This window comes from Pleurodeles waltl, chromosome 12 (assembly GCF_031143425.1).
Source record: "Pleurodeles waltl isolate 20211129_DDA chromosome 12, aPleWal1.hap1.20221129, whole genome shotgun sequence".
Lineage (NCBI taxonomy): Eukaryota > Metazoa > Chordata > Amphibia > Caudata > Salamandridae > Pleurodeles > Pleurodeles waltl.
In genome coordinates this window covers 662,680,013-662,700,899 of record NC_090451.1, presented here as the reverse complement: position 1 = coordinate 662,700,899, position 20,887 = coordinate 662,680,013, and the positions used below count along the sequence as shown (strand labels likewise).

At 43.1% G+C, this 20,887-nt stretch overlaps 1 long non-coding RNA gene across 1 annotated transcript in view; it reads right to left on the bottom strand.

The window, feature by feature from the left end:
* LOC138268607 (uncharacterized) overlaps positions 1-20,887 on the bottom strand; it is a 37,002-nt gene that overhangs the window by 5,546 nt on the left and 10,569 nt on the right. Inside the window, exon 2 of the long non-coding RNA XR_011200033.1 lies at positions 448-501. This is a non-coding gene — a long non-coding RNA (uncharacterized lncRNA). The remainder of the gene's footprint in view (positions 1-447; positions 502-20,887) is intronic.

The window sequence follows — 20,887 nt, the reverse complement described above, 5'->3', positions numbered from 1 at the left end:
CTTAGCCTAAGCTCAGTTTACATCTAGCTTGCCATACTGAACCTCCATTTACTGAGAATTCAAGTTAAGTAGGCCTTACCATTATTTAATATGACCCCAGATGGAGCTCACCTTATCCATAGTTGTCTTGAGTGATGTAGCAAGTGTTATCAGCCCTAATGAAAGCAAGAAAAATTGACCTTCATGCTCCGGGGTAAGGTAGAAAACAGTAGCCATAAGTGGAGTGAAGGAGTGCATCTTATTCAGAGGTCAACTTAGCTAAAGTTTACTACACCCAGAGCTCACTTTATCTGGACTTCAGGTAAGGAACCCAGGATCTTCCCCTTTGCTTTGACATTTCTAGTAGAAAATGCTCTGCCCTACGGGTTCATTGAGTCACATCACACTTTTTACCTATGAACCACATCCTTGTGCGTATGAATGCAGAAAGATGTTGTTCATACTTACCAAGGGGTGCAGAATACAGCCTTCTGCCCAGTGGTGCAGGAATCGTCCAGGCCCCTAGAAAAAAAAGCAGAGTTATAAACAGTCAGTGGTAGTTGGAACAAAGCCACGTGCCTCAGCTCTACTACTTATAACCTTTAGAATGGTGACATTTTTGATACACGAATCATTAAGGCCCAAGAATCATCCTCTCAGATAGCACAGGCTTCACCAGATGTGTCCAAACCAACTACAGTACCCATAAAGAAGGCCTTCATCGAACATCACATACACCAAAAATACACTACACACCATAATTCGAAGATCACTTACAAATGATCATACTCCTGTGTCCACAAGCTGGACAGACAACTCTTACCATAATGTGCACATCTCGGCACTGGAGTATGAATGGGTAAAATCTGCAGTACCATCATGCACCATACCCACATTACACTAAAGACAATAGATCCGGCGTTTGCTGACAGCCTTTTGACTTTGTCAATCCTTGTTTTGTTTGCTATGGTTTTTGTAAAACTTTTAGTGGCGCTGCCTAGCCCTCGCTAATATAAAATAAAAAGACTGTCTGAAAGCAAAAATATTTTTGGTTTCGAAATGTACACATTGGCATAGTTGTCCATGGCACTTAAGGGAACTACTTTGTGTGCGGATGAGCTCATTGTGAAAGAGCAGAATCCCATCAATCAAAGTGAACTTAGCCAATGCCTGAAGTAGGCTGACCAACTGCCCTATGCTAGATGTAGAGGGTTGGCTAAAAGTCTCTATCAGTAAGTACTTCTAATGACATCAAAAGGTCTTGGCTAAGTATAAACTTAACACACTACAGGCCCATAACAATGCATTATAAGATGCTTGAACTAGATTGTGGCATTTATACAGAACACTCCATATTAGCTCATCAATAGCATTTAACCCCTAATGCTGTGCCCCAAACCTCCAAAGTTGAGAAAAAAACATTAAAGGTACTTGGCGCACCAGCTCATATGGCTAAAACGCCACAACAATAGTCTAAGTAGACATGATTTTACTTTTATATTAACTTACACAAATAATTTTAAAATTTAGCAGTGGTCACACATTCCACTACCAGCATCAAAAAACCATCCTGATCTGCATTCAGTATCGGTGGTAGCTATTAGTATACAAATCTGAATAACATAGCCGGTTGGATTGGGGCAGAGTCAACTGCATGTCAAGTTGAAAAGCAACTGAATTAGCGAGACACGCAGCTAACTAGCACCCAACCTTGCTAGTCTTCAGGAGGTAGTTCTTCTGGGCATGACCAACTTTTCCTCCACCCTAATGGTTTTGGAGGACATTTCCAGTTTTCCCTATAGAGTGATTGGTTGCTCTTGGCAGTTAATCACCATGCCGGAGACTTCTTGTTACTTGCTGAAGGGGTTCTATTTGGAGCCGCACACTGGCACGCCCACCAGTGCCCATTGTGGACTCCTGGCCTGTATCCCCATTCCTCCCCTCTCCTGCATGCTATGTCTTTTTTTCTTCCACAGTTACATCACATACTTGGCAAGGTCCCCGGTCCCCAGTCTATTCATACCCTGAAAGGCAGTGCCACTCCAGATGGGGGCCTTATGGGACTTGGCCTGGGCTCGTATCCTGGGGGCTGCTCACAGCAAAGTCCCGCCCTTGGCTTATTGTGTCTTATTCACACCACTGTACAGCAGAATACTGAGCAGCGCCACCTTTGCCAAGAAAGCCCTGCTCGAGCTCTGCAGTGCCACCTCGGGGAATTTTGCTCCCCCTTAAAGGCTCAATTCTGATCCTCGTAATAGTGGCGTAGTTTAGCACCAACCACTTTGAAACACTTGAAGTTAGACCACATACATATAAAAAATGATAAAACTATGTACGGTTCAAGCTGGTCGTATCGCCATTTTGCATGGCCTCTCCTCCCTTTCCATTTTTACACAAAACACGTTTGGAGAGGGGCTAAGGCAGCAGTGATGCACCCAGTAACTAGATTTGCACTGAAATTCCTGGTTCCCCTATTTCAGATTTGAACGTATGTTCGCAAGGTGCTTGCCAAACTTGTATATCTCATTGGTCAATACAACAATTTACAGAATACCAGGATATGGCGTAAAATTCCTGACACTTCTATTATATCTGACCATGTCAGACCACAAAATCACTGTAATTTGTGACCACAAAATACTGGCGGACAAACTAGACCGCAAACCTGCCTACAATCTGATTTTACGTCTAAGTCTGTTGAGTTTCAATCAAGTATAATTGAGTGTTCACACAACATTGGCACGTCCTCCGACCACTTGCCCGTTAACACTCACCAGAAAAGAAATCTGCTACTGCCCTTCCACCCCACAGAGATGTCCTGAAGTCAAAGCCAATCAGACAAGTGAGTAATCATGATGAGACTAAATTTCAAGTCGGTATGTGAAACAACTAGTGAGGAACCAGCATTAATATGGGACTCTTGAAATGAAACAAATATCACCTTATTTTATTTCCGCTTAGGCAGTTGCCCACAGTCAATGTTAAAAAATTAAATAAGCCCACAAGGTAAACAATAATATGTTTATCAGCTCTCTGGAAGATTTTAACCACTTTAGTAGAGCTTGGAATGTCGTTCGCACAGATCAATGTCTGACGGGCAAAAGGGTCAGAATGGGACACTAGAAGTCATCGGTGGAGTGAAAAAAAGCTAATTTGGAAAGCACACAAATGTGAATTGATCAATAGAGAGCTTCAATCTTTTCAGTTACTGCACAAACTTTGTTGCCGTCCTACGACCACAGCCCTCCTTTCCTTGCTTGATAAGGCTCCTTATGGGTGTCAACCATCTAGAACAATTTGCCTCAATTACTGCAAAACTTACCTTTAACAGTCTTATCAACCTTCTACGTGATGCTAGCCAATAAGTGGGTGCATGATTAATGTCGTGCCCATCAAATGACCATAACATAATTTATGATCTGTGTAACAATCAAACAACTTGTCACTGCTGCCCATGGAAAAACACTTTTAAATTAAATTAAAGAAGTGTAGGTGCTCTCTGCCTGACAATGGCTACCCATTAAATCACTGTCGAAGATCACAAATATTTTGTTCCCAAAGCACAAATTCGAACTGGCCCAGCAAATTCCTATCCAGTTTTCTACTGAAGTTCTTTTGGTGGGGGGTGGGGATGGGAGGGGGGGAGGAGGAGGAGGAGGAGGAAAGAACATGTTTTACACAAATATTGTGCTGCTCGACCCACCGATGGAGTCAAGAACACATCCTGATGTCTAACTCCATGTCTGTTCATCAATACTCTGAACACAACCTTCCCCCTGAAAGACCATTCCTGGATCACCCATGTTTGCTACCTATTCTGCAGTAGGAAATGCCTTAAATCTACCTTGGCTTGCTTGAAATCATTCTACGCTTGAGACAGATAGCTTGACATTTTCAAAATGACTGTAGCTCTGGTTGCTGACAACATTCTCTTGCCCAATCTTCAACAATATTAGACATTTTATCCTGTTTCAGACTTTCTTCCTATAGCTTTTCAGACACGAAAACGGTTCCAAAATTGATGTCATCTATGACTGCACCATGCATTCTTAAAATTCATTCCCAGTGCGAACCACTTGAAGGTGGAGGCTCAGTAGACAATCCCCTCTTACAGCCAACCCACTGGAACAGTGCACTAAAGTGATGCTAATGTAGCTTTCACAACTGTGCCACAATTAGTGAGCACATTTACTAGTTTCTTGGCATCAGCCAACTATAAAATACCAAGGCGACAAAAAAGATTTAAACTAATTTCAAGCTAATGTTGCTTTTTAAATTATGGGATGTTGCATTCAGTTTAGGTCAGAGTCTATTATGTAATACTAAGGCATGTTCTTGACTTCCCACAGGTGGGGTAACAACATTGTGAAGCCCATAAGCACCAGCATCTGCAGTGCATATGGGTTGTACATACTTTTAAGAGATGCCTCATATACATGCAAAGTAAGATCTTTCAAGTTGAAAATATTAATCAATCCCGATCCTTCCTACAAATACGAACCAATTTCTCCAACAGCTCTAGGTTCAGTCTACGTTGGAAATCCAGCTACAGTCTTGGAATAACATCCATAGAAGACTCCTGAATGACACCAGCAATTTATGACCAAATGGATATGTGCCATCATTTATAGCTGTAACTAATTTTGGCTTTTGTTTGATGCCTTCTTTTGAAAGCATGCAGCCTAAATAATCAAGTTTGACGTAGCAAAAATGTATCCTTTCATTATACCTTTAATTATTCTTCTAGGCCAATTAGGGCACCTCTCAGACTTCTTTTGAATTCAAAGTTGCCCTAGTCAGAAATGAGGATTGTGTCTTGGAATGCAAGTACTTCTTACATACCACTAAATAGCTCACTCATTATGCACTGAAACAAGGTAGATGCTGAAGCACGGCCAATAAGCAAGAGAGAAAAATATAACACCCTTCTGATTTTTAAAAGCCATAAAAGGAAATAAATGTCTTTGTAGCATTAATGGTGGTATACCCACTTAAGGTTGAGGGCAGAAAAGTAACAAACACCACCAACTCCTATTCTAGCTCAGTGATCTTGGGCATCCATCATACATTGTCATGTATGCCTTGAAGATCAATACACAGCGTATAGCCACCATTTTTTTTCTCTACGACCACATCAGGAATTAATCATCTAGAGGAAGTTAATGGCTCAATAAATTTATCAAAGTTTTTTTGATAATGTTAGGAACCTCCCCCTTACACTGAGTACATACAGGGGTGTAGCTTGGTCAGTAGTGTAAGCGTCAGACTTCTCCACAATCACGCTGGCACAGAATGATTAAATACATTATAGGACAAGCAGGGTGTGCAAGAGGGGCTTCACAAACAGTGAAAATGGAAAGGAATACGGATTAGTAGGGGTATTAAGTGAGAGAAAGCTCATTGTTTTGTGAACGAACCAACATTTCTGAGGTCTTTCCAAACAGAGAGAGGGAGAGTGTGTGTGCCATGAAATTATCCTTTAACAGTATTTTGTATTGAAATCGAGACCATTCTTCCAAATTAGGTTCAAGTAACTGTTCTAAATAGGAGAGGACCTTTGTCTATGGATAACAGTTTGGGTTTGAGGCCTGACCAAACAATGCACTAAGTGCTGCCTTATGTCACCAACACAAAACATCACACGGTGTCACTTTGCAGATAGACATCATGAAATCACGTCTTCATTTGGGCAGGTACAGTAAGGCACCGGGTACCTAAACTTCTTTAATTTGAAAGGGAGCATATCAGCTCTTCTCAGCAGGGCTCAATAGTTTTAATGTGAGAGTGCCAGCACTTCTCAGCACTGGTGCAGTACTTTTAATGGGATCGTGCCAGCACTTCTCAACACTGGAGAAATACTTTTAATGGGAGCGTGCCAGCACTTCTCAGCACTGGTGCAATACTTTTAATGGAAGAGTGCCAGCACATCACAAAAGTAAACAAATATTCTGAGATAGTGAGTAACTTCAATTTCCAGTACTATATGACCTGGGGAGGAGAACCCAACTGACAGTACTCATTGGGGATACAGAAGAAGGGCAACAACACAGGATTAAATGTTCTATGTCAGGCGCATAGCCATTAGCATCATTGTAGCACCTACATAGAAATAAGCCTAGGAAACACCTCCAGGGATTCACAGTTGCGGGCAAGACAATCAATGTAGAATCCATGCAGGTGCTGCATGCTAAAGGACTGAAGGAAAGCAGAGCTATGTGCAAAGGCAAAGTACAGACTCGTGCTGACAATATCATCAATGTATGACAATCGTCTAGGAGTCCTCGACACTGAAGTTACAGATTGACAAAACAAGGATTGCAGATTTGCAAAGGCAACATGTAATGGATGCAATACACACATAAAAGTGCCATTGTGAAAAGAATTGCGGGCATGAGATGTGCCCCTCGCCAGAAACAGAGGAAGGTGGCAAAAAGGCACACTGGTACTGGTGCGTCTCATTGTCCCCCAACAAAAGGCATACCTGCTAAAGTGCACAAAAACATCTCAAATGTGCACGGGCTACACGTATCAACACTCAGGGAAGTTCACAGTACAACAGGAAACAAAAGCCAGGAACGCCTCGTAGAAACACACAAGTGAGAGTGTCATGAAGATGTGGAGGCTTGACAAGAGGATGTGGCCTGAAAGCTGGAGACTACCAAGGACGTGTGATGGACAGAGGCAATCGTACGAATCAGGGTGGAACCTCAGACAGTTCACATATTGAGATTAGGCAGCACCTGGACTACTGGTAGCCAGCGGTTGCAGATAAACTGGTATTTAAATGAAAGACTATGATTGGGACCTGATATCTTGATGACATAGTGCCATCTGGTAATCTTAATGGTGAGGGTTCCTGGAATAATGGCTATCAATGGATGTGATTCTAATACTCTGGATGTGATGTGTGGATAAGATTAAATCAATTAAAACCTTCCATGTACTTTCAAAACCCGATCGCCAGATCATTTCAGATTTAAGTCTCTGATTTGGGAAGTGGTGGTCTAGAGTCTTCAGAGGTCTCAAGTTACCGCCGTTCTAGTGTTAGATAGTAACTTATCTAGTTTTGGCTTTTGCTTTTCTTCTTAGTATTTGTCCTACAATAATAAAGTGAAATGAGAAGAACAGGAATACAGAGGAAAAACCTGGATTAGAATAGCTGCTCGAAATCTGGCTTGCGATAGTTTAAGAGACGTAAAACCTGTTCTAGAAGCTCTACTCTCCCCTGGAAAAGGAAAACCTGGGATTTCTGGTCTTCGTGCTCCATTCAACCTACCCAGACACAAGTCTACACTTGATCTACGAAAAAGGACTTCAGGTACCGAAAAGCAGTGATTTGTTAAATGAAAGAACTAGGAATGGCACAGTTCCTTGATAGCAAAGAGCCATCTAGTAGCCATGCGCTGTATGGTGCTGTGACGTTACATTTGTGTTCTGTGTGCTTCCTTCTTTGTACATGAGGTCATCAGATGGCTCCACATCACTAAAGCTATACTACTCATCTTGTCTTCAGGTTTGTGGATAGCATGGTTTCACTGAAGTGAGCCAGGATTATAAAGCTTAGAATGCTTTGGGTTGTTAAACCAAAACCTGGGATGGGGCCATTTATGACACTGAGTCACCTGGTAACCTTATTTGCACAGAACTTTCAAAGCACATCCACCACATTTTTCATCAGAGATGGGCGTGCCGGAAATAGGGAATATTTGTAATTTTCTATTATTTGCTTTTCCCCCTTTAGAGGTCTAGCTAGTTGCTTTTCATCTTAATAGCTTTTTAAATATTCTATGTGAAGAGTCCAACTCTTCATAAGCGGTTTTGCAAAGCAGTGAAATTACCTAAGGTGATTAGAGGACTCCTTTACATCTGGTTCCTTACGTACCAATCCAGGACATTCATCTTTCAACTCCATGCATTCTGGATGAATTCAGATTCAATGAAGTGAGCTGAGGTTTTACATGACAATATGTAGAAGTTAAATCTGGACTGGAACATGGTGTCCCTGATTACATGGAATTCCAGATGACTTTAAACTGCCATTTTCTAGAGAGAACTTTCAGCCAGCCCTTTGTTTTCAGCCAAAAGCATTAAGCATGCTAGGACTTGTAATTTCATGATTTCCATTATCCTTGTGGGCCTAGAAGCCTGAAACCAGACCTGCTAACTCACATGGTGCTACTATGTGTCACTAAGTATCAGCATATTTTACATCGTCTCCCGCTGAACAGCAGATTTAGCACTGTGCACAGTCCTTTGGAGACACTTGCAGGGAGCCAGTTTTCATTGCACTGAATGGCTTTTTGATGGCTCAGCACAGTTGATGGCCATCAGGGGTTTTACAACCTTTACAGGACTTTGACAGCAGCTTCGGAGCCCTTGTAATTTGTATTTTCGGGAGAGTGGGTTGGCATGCTCAGGTTGTGCCGGGCTCCAAGTCTCGCCCCCCTCTCCTTGGCACCCACAACTTCATAATTAACAAGGTGGTTACGGGTTCAAAACATCATTACCCATAGACACTGCTTTTCAAGGCTCAACCCCCTTCCTCCAAAACTAATTTCCAATTTGGCACGTCTGTGGAACACTAGGATTCGCCAAAGGCTGAAAAACACCATTATGATACATGGAGTAGTCAACAGCCCTTTTGTTTGATACACCTGTCGGTTTGAGATTTTTGTGCCTTGATGTCAGCCGTTAGCATTGAAAGAATTTGTGATGACAATAAGGTCTTTATATTGTGCTTGTGTCTCAAACTTTAACAAAATAGCCACCCGCTAACTTCGGTTACTTGAAAGCTGAGCTGTGTACTGGAAAGTAGAAATCCTAACATTTGCACGGATTTGGCAGACTGGTTTAATCAAACTGCTAATCTGTGTGAGCAGTAGTCAGGAAGGCATGGACAGAACAGGACAAGCAAGGATAAAAGTACAAGCAAAAGTCTGCACTTATGCCTCCACCTGCACCCTCGCTCTAGAAGCTGCCAGGAGGCCCCAGGACAGGATGGGATGTGCTGTTACCAGAAGCCAGGACTGCTGCTTCCACCCAGTGTTGGTCTGGCCTACCAGGCACTCTGGCACTGCCAAATCTGCCTGCTGAAAGGGCCAGGGTGTGGGCTATTTTTTTTATTTTTTTTTATGCAGTCACAGCGGTGCTAGAGTGTCCAAAAGTGCCTCTAACTTTCCTTGTGTGACATTTTCAGCCAGTCATAGTGTTTTCGCCAACACCAGATTGCATTGGAGGTTTGTTCATAATGCAGCAGGATACTGGTTAAAAAGCAAGAAGAAGCTGTAATTGGATTCAAGGTTCCATGTCTGTCTTCTTCAACCAGTCTTGAATTTTCATCCCGCCCATCAGCAAATGGCGTTCTGGAATTTCTAAGATGGAGTGTGATGTTGGAAGTGGAATGGGAGCCATATTTGACATTGTGGCACGGGGCAGTTACAGGGCTCTGAAGTTTGCAAGGTTCAAGCATGAGCAGCTTATCCACTCCAGGTTTTTCCTTGCATTGTGGGATGTGTAGTCTCTGATTACCGGACTACATATCCCAGAAAGCAAAGTAATAAAAAAATGTACGGGATGTGCTACTCACACTTGGAACTGAGAATCTTGAGATCTTTGCAGTTGTTGGTACTCCTCTAACCAAATGAAAACAAATGCAGCCTTCTCTTTGCAACTTAGTAATCTGAAGTACCTTAGGAACACAGACACAGTGCCATTACCAAGGTGCTTTGTTCAGCCAGGGCCTGAGAAGGTGCAGAACTCTAATGCAGAGGGCACAACCTCAGATCAGCACTGTACCAGCTGGGAAGAAACTAGTAACAACTAATGGAGCAGGCAGAGTCCCGAGCCATAGAGAAATGGAAGCATAACATAGGCAAGTGTGCCACCACTGAACACCACATACTACTGCAGGAGGAAAGGTGTGGACTTGGGCGGCATTTCATTGTAGAGGGCTGCAGTGAAATCTTTACGGCTTTCACCAATCCAGAGCAGACCCCGCCCACTAGTCCTTTGCAACACACACTCAACACCGAAACAGAGACTCCCTACCCCATACTAGTCCAAACAGCTGCCCCAACAGGATACACACAGACCGGATCTTACCATTGAGAGGTAACATCAACTATCACCTTGGTCCTTGTAATGACAACTGCACAAATGTGAACTGATTGACGTACATATAATCCTGTATTAATAGCATCAAAATTGAAAAGCATAATAAACAAATTAAAAAAAACAAGCATTGGCGCAGCCAATAGGGCTCGCCTTTGGGACCTTATAAGTATGTAGTCATGCAGCATATTATCCTGATTGCTACAACATCTACTGTTATTTCACATGCCACTGGTGAACAGCCACACACAGCCAAAGATGGGGTTCGATGCTATTTAATGAAAATATGATAAGGTCTCTCCAGAATTCTAAAAAGTGTATTTTATTAACCAAGAAGCTTTAACACTAATAGGCACATTATAGCACCACATTGAGAACTATTTATTTAAAGTGTTTTTGTACAACTGGTAATTTCAGCTTATGTATCTGAAAGTGCTGAAAACAGAACAGGGGCAAGGGGAAATAACCTTGCCCACAAAATCCAAATTCCTAACACCACAAGCACTGTGGCAGCAAGTGAAAACACTCACCGAACTTGTAGCGACCTAGACAGTGGTAGGCCTAACAAGTGGTGCCTGTAATGTAAATGTAGAATATCTGGCGGACTTTATGGCACTAGATAGGAAGCCGTGGAGACCAGGATTCAACAGCAGCTAGAGAAACAGGGGGAGACTGCAGGCAGCGACACGCCGGTCATGTACAAAGTGGAGCACTCGTGACACAAAACTAAGCTGCATGGATTGCGGGGACTGATTGCGCTACAGGATCTGCCATGGGTGGAACATACCAAGACAAATCGCGTAGGTGCCTGTCGCATTCTGTATGCAGCCCTTGATGTTTAGGCGACTGTGGCCTTCAAAACAAGCAGCTACCGGGGGGGAGAGGGACATGCAAGCAGCGACCTCAGAGGGTTTGTGGGGGTGGGCAAGCTGTGTTGTGGGACGGGTGGGGGGACAGCATTGGAGCATTGTGACGGCACTGAAGCTGAAACACAAAAGATGGGCAAACATCACCTTTTTTTGGTAAAAACAACAAAAAAGAGGCAAACATTGCATTTAAAAAAAATAGATTTGCAAAACACGAGTATTCTCAAATACGAGACGAGGAAAAATAAAAAAATAGTGTGCCGCAAACCACATAAATGCCGATAAGGGGACAGCGACATGTAACGGGGCCAGTCTCTATGGGAGGGAACAAACCACCACAAGGAGGGACAAATAAAATAGATTCACCTATGAAAAGCACTAATTTATGAACAGCATTAAAAGGAACCAATAAAAAGAGATGGAACCAATAAAAAGAGATGTACGTGCTCGAAGTCGACAGAGTAGATACAGCATGTCTCAAACGAGACAGAACATGCGCTGCCTATGCAAGACCTAAAAACAGTGAACAGGCAGACTCAGCACAAAAAGCACAGACCACCCTCTGCATGGGAAAGAGTCAGAAAGGACCTGCGACAGACAGAGTTAGCACAAGCAGTAGTGCAATCCTCTTTGCCATAAGAAGGAGGCAGCACTTGCAACAGTCTACTCTCCCTTACATGGGAAAGAGTACAGCAGTGTGAAATTTAAAATATGTTGACGTAATTTGCTTAATTTGGGGAATTTCATAATGTTTGTTACGTGAAATTGCTAAAATTACTCCACTGTGCCATGTTGCGTAGTTCTGCTGATGTTTGAGATACAATTGCAGTGTGGGAGAGCATGTGAACATGTCGAACCAGAAAGCAAGCAGTGGTTGTTCACGCTATTTTGTTTTTGCAAGGACACATTTTGTGTTGAAATATGGCGATACATTAATGATTTGCTTTTCTCATAATTTCCCTGAAATTTTGCATAATTATATGAAATCAAATTATGCAAATCTTGCAAACTTCTAGGGAAGAGGCAGGAATTAGGACTGGCTGAGTCATCAGAAGCAGCTGTCTACTGTCTATTTTTCTGGCCTGGTGACCTATTTTGCGAGTTTTTTATGCTTAGTGAAGACCACGATGCTGGGACCAACCCAATCAATGGAACCTGCAGGGTCCCCTGACAGAGCTGCGACCACTGATGAGGTAGAGTGACTTCTGTGAAAGCGCTACCATACACCATCCTTTACCACCCCGCTTTCCATCTAAGGAAGATGCATTGACGTCAGGCTAGGGCCTTTCCTGAACCTTGAAGAGCAGAGGGGGTTCATCTAAACCTTCTGCATTAGATTTTGAGTGTCCACTTTTGGGCCCTGCCCATGCAAGGATATGGTTTTGGTGAGTACCTTTTTGGTGTTGGTGACTGAATTGAGGAATGCAGCTATGGTGACTCCATATCTCCAGGGCATAACTTTTCCAGTTCTTAGTTTTGATTTAACATGTACGTGCATTCTGGGAGTTGTAGTCTTGGCTTGGCTCATTATAGCTTAGGTAGTTTGGACCAGTGCACTTGATGACCATCATTTGTAAATTCAAAGTAAAAGAATTAAAAAATGGTGCCCCAGTGACATGGTGCCACCTGGTTTCCCTGAGCGCAGGCTACCAGCTGGGGAGTGTGATTTTACATTCAGGCATTAAGCCTCTTAAGAGTACCACTCTGTTTATATCTTCTGGATGTGTGACTTTAAGTCTGAGGGCCTGCTGAGACCTTAGGATTTCCATGTCCATACTTGTGCAGGTCTTCCAATCGTAAATGTTTCTTTGCAATCAGGGACTTGTAGGCCTGACTTTATAATTAAACATATCTAGAAACCCTAGACTGCAAAGAAATAAATCCAGGCTAATTGAGCTCCTCCGTATGTGATATTTGGTATTGGACATCATGACCTATATAAGGTAGAACTTTCTTTGGAAACTTGAGTTTTTTTTTTAATGGGTGTACATTGTGAAGGACACTTAGGGGTTCTATTTTCACTCACTACATTGTGAAGGGTGGTCGATGTGCTAATTCCACTCACTTGATTGTGCAGGAAGCCCATGGGTTTTAATTCCACTCACTAGATTGTGCAGGATGCCTAGGGGTTCTCATTCCACTTTCTACATTGTGAAGGACCACAAAGGGTTCTGGTTTCACTCACTGCATTTTGAAGGGCCCCAGCAGGTTTTAATTTCATTCACCACATTGTGAAGGGCCCTGGAGTTCTCATTTTACTCACTTCATTATGTATAAGCCCCTGAAGCTATGAGTCCACTAACCGCATTGCAAAGGCTCTTGGATTTTCTAATTTCTAAGTTCATGGATAGTATAAATGCCATTCCTGCTATTCGGAAGGGCACCCAGATATTAACCCACTTCAGCCTTTTGATCAATTGAACCTTCATGTTCCGGAAGGACTTAAAAACAGATTTCTTCCCGCATGCGGTTGACTAGCCCCCTTCACTTCTGGTGTCAGTGACTGGATTATATCGTGCAAGGACCCAAGGCTCACTTACTGGAGCCTAACTCCCCACTCTATCGGGGTTAGTGCTCAGAAGTAACCAAAACGACTCGTAGCACTCTAAAAAAACTATAAATAGCGTCCACATATTAAAGCAACTGGAATGCAAAACGTGACAGTGCATTGTGAGAGCTCCAGACACTGTAAAATCTGGCCCCCGCATAAACCATGGCCTTTGGTCGATTCCCACAAGTGAGGTTTATTATATGGAAAACCTTTGCAGGACGTCACGGAGAGTTACGTATACGTTGTCTTAGCGACTAGGTTCAAAAATATTACAGAACCCAAACTGAGTGACCGTAGCTTACACTGAGTGGATGCAGTCCAAAGTGAGTGACCGCAGTCCAAATCGGGTGACTGCAGCCAGAACCGAAATACCACAGTTCAATGTAAGTGAACAGAGTCCGCAATGCTAAAGTATTCATTGAGTGCCCACAACACCCTACGTGCTGCATGCACAGAGTGACCCCCCCAAACATGGCACCCACACAGAGTTCACAAGGTGTGATACACACCACACTTAAAGAACACCACCCTAGCTGAGTGATAAGACCTCACACCAAGGGACCTTCGAGACATCTACCAAGCACCTTCATAATGCAAGAGAAAAAAACAGGATACCCTCCCTTGACCCACACTTCGAGGCACTACAAACGGCACAAGTGACATCAGTTCACAGTGAGTGTCCATAGCACATCCTGAGGGACGACACTTCTCAGCGTGGGTACTTTCCACACTGAGTTACGTTTTGCCAGGATGACCACTATTGGAGTTGTGACCACTTTCAGTACCTGGTGCTCTTGTTGTATACTGAGGGACTGCATCCCACATTGTGTGACCTCAGTTCACTGAGTGAGGTCAGAACACTCTGGGTGACATCAGCCCACACTGAATGTCCACTGCAATTATGTTTTAAGAAATCCCTTTGAGGCTACAGCTCCCAACCTTACACTATCCTGAAAGTCCTATCTGAGGTAAAAACATCCCATCCTCATGTTGTACGCGAGACCGCACCTAACGGTAGCACACCCAGCCTTATGATGTACGTAAGTCCACATGAGGCTCAAAATCACCACCTTCATGGTGTACGACAAATACACAACTGAGGCATCAGACCCCAGACACATGAGCTACTACCAACACTGTCCAAGGCCACAGAGCCCCACCCTCCTGATGTGCATGAGATGCCACCCACAAGTTACAACAACATCTAACCTTGTGGTGTACAGATACTCATCCCGCGGTCACAACACCCACCCACTCCCCGATGTCCTCAATACTCCATCTGAGTCTACCACACTCACACCCATGATGATATTGAAGAGACCCGACCTAAGATAACAACACCCAACCTCATGGTATAAGAACAACTCTATTGGAGCTCACCCTCATGATATGTGTGAGATTCCACCTAAAGTTACAAAACTCATCCGAAGTTTCAACATCCACCCTCTTGATGAGCACTAGAATCTCCCAGCAGCTACAGACCTCAAAATTATAGTGTGCATGACAATCCTTCTGAAGCTAAAACACCCGTGCTCATGACAGGCATACAAGTGGTCGGAGGCTACAACGCTCGCACTCATGCTATACATATGATTGTGTCCAAAGCTAGAAATCCTCCCTTGTGATGGAAATGACAGCCATCTGAGGCTAAACACATCACCTTACGATGCAGATAAGACTCCATCTTAGGCTACAATGCCGACCCTCTTGATGCACACAAGACTCCATCAGAAGCTAGAACACCCAACCCTTATAGCGAACATAACATGATGCATTCGATTTCCCTCCTGGGAAGAAATAGACGAAGAGTTAAAGTAATCAACCTGTGCCACACTTTCAAAGTGGTTTTCAATTCCTGCTCACTATTTGACCACTATTATTGGCTACTTGTGTGCACTGCTCCGAAACAGCCTATCACACCGGTTAAGGGTTTGAAAAAAAAGGCCATACAATTAAAAAAAAAATAGAAAAAATATTTGTTACTACAGTTGCCACCAACTACACCTCATGCCTGCCAAGCACCAGCCCCATCACAAGGACTTTGCACACAACCTCTTTCCTCACACCCCACCCCTCCATGCTGGTTAACCCTCCCAATAAATACAATAAAAATGTTTTGTGTCAACTAGAAAAATGTTCTGAAGTTAGTTGACGTGGGAGGTGGATTAACCAAATCTATGTTGAAATTATTCTTAAGAAAACATTAATATGGTATCTAGAATCGAAGGCTTCTTGCGGAATGAGGAATAAGTACTGTATATTGCGTATATTTACCCCAAACACTTCCATTTAGTGTATTCAAGGAATGGAGATCACATGAGCAAAGGTATGGAGACCCACTTTGGAAGGCAACCGTAGGTCCACATATTGATCACAGCAGGGACACTTATGTCATCAGTGCTATGTAGTGACACTGAACACATAACTCATGGTGTTGTCAATGATGTCAGATCCTCACGTATGGCCACTATAACTAAAAAAATATGCAGAATGACATTGATCGAAATGTATGCAATTATTGTTTAGTCCTCTATGATTTATGGACAGGCAGATAATTATGTTTGCAAATTTCAAAATTAGAATGGAGTGAGATGGATTGGTTTGAATGGGGGTGGATTGGATTGGGGTTCAGTGGACTGGATTAGGATTGGATTGGAGTGGGATGGATGTTTGGAGCGGGTGGATTGCACTGGGATGGACTTCAGTGGTGTCGACTGGAGTGGGTTGGTTGGATTGGGGTGGAGTGGACTGGATTTGAGTGGGGTGGATTGGAGTGCCTTGAGGTGTGGGGTGAACTGGATTGATGTAGGGTGGATTGTAGCGGGGTGTAATTTTTAGAGTGGGGTGGACTTTTTGGCGTGGGTGGAGTTTTGGGGTGGATTGGAGTGGGGAGGAGTGGGGTGGATTAAGGTGGTTTGGAGTGGGGTGGATTGAATTGGAGTGGGGTGGATTAAGGTGAATTAGATTAGAGTGGGATGGATTGGATTGGGGTGGGTGGATTTGAGTGAGGTGGATTGGGTTGCAATGGATTGGAGTGTGGTAGATATTGGACTGGAATTGGGTTGAATGGATTTGAGTGGGTGAACTGGGTTGGACTGGTTCGGAGTGGGTTGGATTGAAGTGGGGCAAATTAGGGTCGAGTGGTGGACTAGATTGATAATATGAGGTGTATTGGATTGGAGTGGGGTAGACTGAATTGAGCTGTGCTGGAGTGGAGTGGGGTTAAATGGCTGTAGTGAGATGAATTGGGGTGAGGTGGATTGGATTGGAGTGGGGTAGCCTGTGCCTGATAACTGTAGGGCTGATTGGAGTGGGGTATATTTTTTGGATTGGAGTGCGGTGGCTTATTTTACATTGAAGTGGGACTGATTTGTTTGCATTGGAATGGGGAATATTTTTTGGGATTGGAGTGGGGCAGATTGTTTTGGATTGGAGTGGGATGGATTGTCGTGGACTGGAGTGGAGGCGGGTGGATTAGATTGAATTGGATTTGGGTATACTGTACTGGAGTGGGGTTAATTGGAGTGAGGCAGATTGCTGTGCAGCAGATTGTTTTGGATTGGAGTTGGGCAGATTGGAATGCGGTGGATTGGAGTGAGGCAGTCTAAAGTGGGGCAGATTGTTTTGGATTCGAGTGGGTCAGTTTGGAGTGGAGCGGATTGTAGTTGGGTAGGTTGTTTTGGACTGGAGTGTGGCAGATTGTTTTTGGATTGGAGTGGTGGAGATTAGAGAGTGGCAGAATGGAGTGGGTGGATTGTTTTGGATTGGAATAGGGCAGGTTGGAGTGGTGCAGAATGTTTTGGATTGGAGTGCAGCAAATTTGAGTGGGGCAGATTGTTTTGGATTTGATTGGGGCAACTTTGATAGTGGCAGACTGTTTTGGATCGAGTGGGGAAGATTGTTTTGGATTGTAGTGGGGCAGATTGTTTTGGATTGTAGTGGGGCAGATTGTTTTTGGATTGCAGTGGGGCATATTGTTTTAGATTAGCGTGGAGCAGATTGGAGAAGTTAGATGTTTGGGATCAGGTGGGGCAGATTGTTTTGGATTGGAGTTGGGCAGTATGGAGTGGAGCAGATTGTTTTGGATTGGAGTGGGGCAGGTTGGAGTGGGCAGTATATTTTGGATTGGAGTGCGGCAGATTTGAGTGGGGCAGATTGTTTTGTTTTGGATTGGGGCAAATTGGATTATGGCAGACTGTTTTGGATTGAGTGGGGCAGATTGTTTTGGACTGGAGTGGGACAGATTTAGTGGGACAGATTTTTTGGGCCTGAAGTTTGTCAGATTTGAGTGGGTCAGGTTGTTTTAGATTGAAATGGGACAGATTGTTTTTGATTGGAGTGGGACAGATTGGATTGGGGCAGATTATTTAGAACTGGAGTAGGGCAATATGGAGTGGGCACATTGTTTTGGATTGGACTAGGGCAGATTTGAGTGGGGCAGATTATTTTGGATTCGAGTGGGGCAAATTGTTTTGGATTGGAGTGGGGTAGATTGTTTTGGATTGACATTGGGCAGATTGGAGTGGGGGACATTGTTTTGGTGTGGCGTGGGGTAGGCTGGAGTGGGGCAGATCGTTTTGGACTGGAGTGGGGCAGATTTAGGGTGCAGAGTTTTTGGGACTGAGTTTGACAGATTTGAGTAAGGTAGATTGTTTTAGATTTGAGTGGGGAAGATTGTTTCGGATTGGCAGGGGACAGATTGGAGTGGGGAAGAATGTTTTGTATCGGAATGGGGCAGATTGGAGCAGGCCAGACAGAGCAGATTAGAATGGGGTGTGTTGGGAGGATTGCAGTGTGGTGGGTTGGAATGGATTGGGGTGAGTGGGTTGTTTTGGAGTGTGGCGGATTGGATTGGTCTGGGGTCAATTGGATTGCAGTGGGGTAGGTTGTGGTGTACTGCACAATTATGTGTAAAAGCATGATTTATGAAATTACACATGAGAAAGGAACAATGTTGCTTTACAATATTTAGAACAAAATAACCAACCTCTTTTGAGTACACCACCCATGAGCAAAAAGAAAACAAAACATGAGTACAAAGTGAGAAAAGAAGACTTGGCAAAATAAGAGTTAGCTATGGAAAATAAAACTTTACAATTTTGTTTGTCCTGTTGGGCACATTTTTGCCAGTCATGCACTTTCTGTTTGCAGGACCCTAGAAGTTTAAACGAAGGACCTCAATCATGTCAGGAGCAGCGGACGGGCACTGAATAAGTTGAATCTATCAGTGTTTGGTCCCTGCTCTACAGACAGGAAAGGGAATGATGCTTGGCCTGTAGTGATGAATTACGAGGCTTTAAAGATGAGTGCCATGAAAGCCAACAAATGGTGAGTAACCCGCGGGCTCCAAGCCCTTTTTAGTTAACAATAGAGTCCTGCAAGCGAGGAACATGCTATCGCAGGCTCAACCCTAAAAAGGGCACCACAGAGTGAAACAAAAATAAAGTATCTGCACTGTGCTCCGTGGATTGTGGCACCAAACTACCACTGCAATGTCAGAATTTTGCAGGAGATAAATATTGTGTGCTAAATATAGTTTATTAAAAAATCACCCTATTGGATTTAAAAGTACGAAAAATTGACTGCATTTCAGACACTATATTTACTTCAGACGACATTTCTATAGATAGCAGTTAGGCATACACCCCCAATGAACTTTAAGAAAACAAGAAATGGATAATGAAACTCCTGAACTTTTTGAGGAGGTTGGTTTGATGTTTTGTACTGAACCTTGTTTCACCCTCTATCTTTTTATTTGGCCAACAATTCCCAACAGATTATTCCAGTTTCATGTTCATCTTAAGCTAGGTGGAGAGGAAATGGTATCTCACTAGACTATATTAGCTTCCAAACAATGTGCATTATAACAGTATTCTATTTTTAATTCTTTTGTTTTTGTTTGCTTCACTTCGAAGGGAAGATGACTGGCTATATTCCCTTCCTTCTAGAAACACTCAAGTTTTTAGAATAACTCGCATAGGTTGTGTGTTACCAATATGAACTGGTTAACCTCCACTGATTTTCAGATCATGTATTTTAATGCCATGGTTGTTCAGAGTGATTGTGCTTTTAAATAGGGCTAACAGTCCGGACTAGGGCACTCAGGCACTGTGTAGGACACAGAAAATTTAGTTATTTAAATAATGCACGAGTCAACCAGTTTGTCACACAAAGGGGGCAGAATAGGCCTGTTTCCCTTTTGCAAAATGAAAGATTTTTTGCCTGCACGAACCACTTTTAATGTAATCACCTCGAACACGAAATTTCCACCGAAAGCAGAACTTGTATCACTATGTAAAGTTTTGGTCTATGCTTCCTATAAAGAGGTGCAGTCCTATAGATTGTATTTTTCTTGGCTGTTGGAAATGTCATTTTTATTCGGATCTAAAATGGGAGCCAGTGGGGCTTTTTCAACCTTTGGAAATGTGTGCTCACTCTTAGATGGAGTGGCACAGCTTGTTCTGGCCAGTTCTGAACCATTTAGAGTTTTCCTTGTATATTCTAAGAGTGCCAATCAAAAGGGAATTTCAATAATATATTTACAAGACTGTGGTTACTCTTTCAGCTATATAAAGGTCTAACAAAAATGACAGAATTTGTCTCCGTAACTTCCTAGTTGGAGCGTACCTAAATAGAATACACTTCTTTGCCCTCACGCTATTTATAAAAAATCCATTGCGCATCTAGTTGCTTCGCTGGGTTAGGGTAGCACAAGGTGTCCAACCTGGTTTTTAAGTTGATAAGTTAAGAGACCATCTTGATTTCAGTTTTGGTTAGGGCAAATCAATTCGATTTTTGGTTTGCTTTTTTTCAGGCTTCGCCAGTGTACACTCTCCTTCGCCTGGACATTCTGCATTACACGCTGAAGGTAAGAAACCTCAATAAAAAGGCTGCTGGCTAGCCACGACCATACTGCCTTCCATCTGCCTAGTTATAGAAAGTAACCTCCAGGCATTGTGAAAGGCTGCTGACAGGGTGGGTGAGCATAGATGTTAGATAGTAACTGTAACAAGCACAAGCTCTGGGGGACACCATGGCCTATATATAAGAGAAATAGCCTCTCTCATGTTGAAACTCAATTATTTCTTTGTTGGGAACCAAGCGAACTATTAGTCACTGTTTTCTGAAATTCCACCACTGCCTAGTTTTAATCACTGTTAGGTTTAGGTTGAACAGGCCAACAAGTTAAGCGCCATCAATAGGGCCTGATCTCATGTATCGAAGGCACCATAAATTGATGACTGGTCATCTAGGAAAGCTTATTACATTTGCCTATTGTCTTAGAAGTAAGACTGGGCATACCTTGCGTAGTTTGCTTTAGCATGATAACACAAAATTATATGAGACGCAGAACAATGCAAGGAGTGTAACACAGCATTTA